Below are 4158 nucleotides of genomic sequence, written 5' to 3'. Positions count from 1 at the left end.
TTCTTATCTTAAGAAAAGAAAAAAGAAAATAGTTTCTATCAAACGTATTTTCTTATTATTTTATTATGAAAAATAGAAAATTGTTCTAAAAAACAATTACTAAACAGATCCCTAGTCTTTCACTCTTATACCGATGTATTTAATATTTGTTTAAAGTAAGATAATTATGTTTGGTTTATCCGATCAAAATATAATTTGTGTTGTTTTTAATATATATTCCTCAAAAAAAAAAAATTTATATCTAAATTTACTTAAAAAATAAGAAAAAATTTACTAATTTATAAATTGCATAAAATCTAGGTAATATAATTTATTTTTAAGTTAAGAATTAATGAAAAGTTTAAAAGTGAATTTGATTGACAAATCAACTTTTAAGTGTTGTCTAAATTTAAACTTTAGATTCATATGTTGGCAATATTTCAAATTTGAATTGAAGTGTCAAATATAATGGTCTCATTATTTAAACTTTCTAAAACATAGACAAACTATCCTTGATTTCAAAGGGAGGAGTGCAAGTAGAGAAGTTGAAGTTCTGGCATGAACATTTAAAATGAAACCATTATAACATTTTCTTTAAGGAAAAAAAAAAAATTGAAGAGTGGACAAAAATTCATGAGGTTTTTTAAACAAGAGTAGCTCATGTATCCTTTTGATGGAAGTTTGAGTAACAAATGAGCTTGAATAGTGAATGAATCTTCAACAAGTTTGAACATCCTTTACTATTCGACATTTCTTGGCAAGCCCATGAAAAAAAATTAATTAAAGCAAAAAATAAGTAGTTTTCTTTCATTCTTTTAAAGATGAAGACCACATTTTAGGTAACAAAGTCAAGATCAAGTCTAGTTGACCCTTAGACCACATTTTTTATTCAAGAATTTGTGTCATCTTGAACTAAGATCAACTACAAGATCAAATTAAAGCACATGGTCATATTATTGACATTCATTTTTCTTATATATTAATATAAATTTGTTTTATCTTTTTTCCCATCTTTCTTAGATCAAACAACATGAAATGTATGCATACAATTGTATTTAACTTTCAAATAAAACTTGAATGTGAAAGGGCAAAAAATGTCCTCATCCTCTTCATCCCATCCCCTATCCACAAAAACCTTAACCTCATAAGGATGCAACTCATGCAAGTCCGGTTGGTTCGAGTCAAGTAGTCAATTAATCTAATCACAACCGATTAACATAAGCACATATACATAAGCAAAAATAAGAGAGAGAAAAAAAATTAACATGGTTCAACGATTATTGTGAATCATACATTCACGAATGCACTAACACTCAAAAATCCACTAATGAAATGAAAATACAAAAGTTACTATGGTGAAAACTCTCCTCCTTTCAATTGTGGCCATGCTATTTTCTTTCCACTCTCTAACTAAACCTTGAATCATAAAGGGTTAAATACAATAGGGGCAAACTTGTCATTCAATCCTCGACATCTCCTATGTAGCATGATAAGAATGATTCAAACTTTATAATCCAACAATCTCCCACTTAAAAACTAAAGTACAACTAAATATCTTCCTTTAATGATTAATGAATATGGTGTGCACTTAAACAACCCATCCTCACCCATGACCCATTAAAGCTATGCACAACTCCAGTTTCTCTATTATCACTATTTTGGTCAACATGTTAGTTGGATTCTTGCTACCTTGTATCTTCACAAATGTTGACACTCCATCTTCAAGTGAAAACTTGATGAAGTGATAACAAAGTACAATATATTTAGTCATTAAATGAAATATTGAATTAGCCATATGTCTTTCACTTTAATACATTCATCATATGTTTGACTCATAAATTTGCTAATGAATATTGCTGCAACCAAATCATCTTTTTGCTAACTTTTATCATAATTAACCATGTACTCTGCTTCAGTTGTAGGCCTAAAGTGTGAAATCCAACTAATGGTTATAAGTATCCTTAGACATACTTTGTAGTGCTCCTCTTGCAATCTATCTCACTCGCAAATTCATTCAAATGTTGCTTAAAATTTTTGTTCTCAAGCATCTTCAAATTAAAGAGCTTCATAATTAGGTATGCCTTATTTATTGTAGAAGTGTACACCCTTATTTTGGCCTAGTTTTGTTATTCATTTCAGAAGCATTTATTGGAAGAGTTCTGTTTCAATCAGAAGACTCTATCATCAGACCCTCTTAATCCAAGGCATCAATTTGCCTCTGAAACACGTGACAGCTATGGAACCATTTTCTGAGACAAGGGTCCGAAAGAAGAGAAAATTCAGGTCTGTTCAGGATGTGGCAAACCTACAGGAAGTCGAATCTTTGACTATTCATGGAGCCTTCAAGTCTGGAGGTCATAGAGTCTCAGTTCCCGACATGAAGGAGGTTGCTTATGGGGCTCTCCATGTCCTTTACGCTTTGCCAATCACGTCGGAATTGACATGAGCAGACACACCTGGCTCCCTTATCGTCCACGCGCGTCAATGCATGCGGTGATGATCAGCGAGGATCCCAACTTCGTGGCTCTCTCACCATCAAGATTTGCAATTGTTCTGGATGGTTCTTCCCCTCTAGATACTGTGACATCAATGGATGATGAGGGGACTATCGAGCTTCACGTTCGGGTTGGTTGAGTACATGCTGAAGATGTGTTGGCGTTTCCACATTCGGATATAATGTGAAGTCTGGAAGTCTCCTACAGGACGTGGAAGAGGACAACTTTGCCATTGTTTTTTTTTTGCAGCTATGGGAGGAAACATGGAGACTGCACAGCTTTTTTTTTCAAAAACGTGATTTCGAGGAAAATAGATCAATGGAGAGAGTGACTCCATTCCTCAACCTGGTCAACGACCCCACCATTGAACACATCATCACTCTTCGCATTGCTCTCACCACTGCTGAATATTTAGCATATGAATGTGGCAAACATGTTCTTGTCATACTAGCAGATATGAGTTCTGATGCAGATGCTCTTTATGAGGTATCTGCTGCCCGAGAAGAAGTTCCCGGAAGGCGTGGGTATCCTGGGTATATGTGTGCTGATCTGGCGACAATTTACGAACGTGCTGGAGCCTGGACGTATTGAAAGAAGGAAGGGTCCCATTACACAAATCCCGATTTTAACTATGCCCTATGATGATATAACACATCCCGCTCCCACTGAGGACCAGATTTACATTGACAAACAGCTCCACAATCGACAGGTATACCCACCAATCAATGTCCTCCCATCACTGTCTCGTTTAATGAAGAGTGACATTGGTGAGGGCATGACCCGATGTATCCAATCAGCTCTATGCAAATTATGCAATTGGGAAGGATGTTCAAGCAATGAAAGATGTGGTTGAAGAAGAAGCACTCTCCTCTGAGCATCTGCTATATCTGAAATTCCTAGACAAATTTGTGACTCAGGGCATAGACGCTGTTTCGGATTCTCCCCCATGAGAACGTCTCCTACTTGAATCATCGGAACTTTAATCAGAAATCGTCCATGTCATGCCTTCAGACCATATTGTTTAAGTTTTTGAACTCCATTGAATAGAGATCCTTAAGAAGATTGAGAAATGGCAGGAGCCACCTCCTGCAAAACAACCTAAACCTTTTCCAGTTTCTGATCCCGAGCCTAAAGAAAAGAGAGGTGGTCATCGGCTAAGAAAGATGAAGGAGAGGTATGCCATAACGGGTATGAGGAGGCTAGCCAATAGGATGCAATTCAAAGGTTATAAAATAAATTTATAACACATACAGCGGGAAATTGATCTATTTTGCATTCAAAATATATACCGCAGCTATCAAAAAATTTAAAATAATAACCTGGATATCAATTCTTCAAGCATAAATTTTTCTCCAATTGTATGAAGACTCTACGTGTATCCACACCGAAATTAATCTTTGCTATCAACCCTTTGATACGCGGAACTTAAAAAAAAATAGAACAACACTTTGTATTTCTTTGGCGTAAAAACAAGGAGGATAAAGATAGATCGATCCTTATTCAGATTGTGTATATATGCTATATAGCATATCCGATACAACTTCTGTTTTAAGTGATAAGATAACTCAACTAATTTGATTTTTTTGATTTTATCACTTAATCTATCTCTATCGTGTCCTCCTTTTTTTTGGGCTACTAAGAGATTCTATTGGTCCATTTGTTTTTCTTTTGCTATTTTCAATAG

At 34.9% G+C, this 4158-nt stretch overlaps 1 pseudogene; it reads left to right on the top strand.

Moving 5' to 3' along the window:
• Positions 1–2710: 2710 nt before the first annotated feature.
• LOC100263673 (V-type proton ATPase subunit B 2-like) lies at positions 2711–3424 on the top strand (annotated as a pseudogene).
• The last annotated feature ends 734 nt before the right edge of the window (positions 3425–4158 follow it).

This window comes from Vitis vinifera, chromosome 6, assembly GCF_030704535.1.
Source record: "Vitis vinifera cultivar Pinot Noir 40024 chromosome 6, ASM3070453v1".
Classification (NCBI taxonomy): Eukaryota; Viridiplantae; Streptophyta; class Magnoliopsida; order Vitales; family Vitaceae; genus Vitis; species Vitis vinifera.
This window is presented reverse-complemented; position numbering and strand designations above follow the sequence as displayed.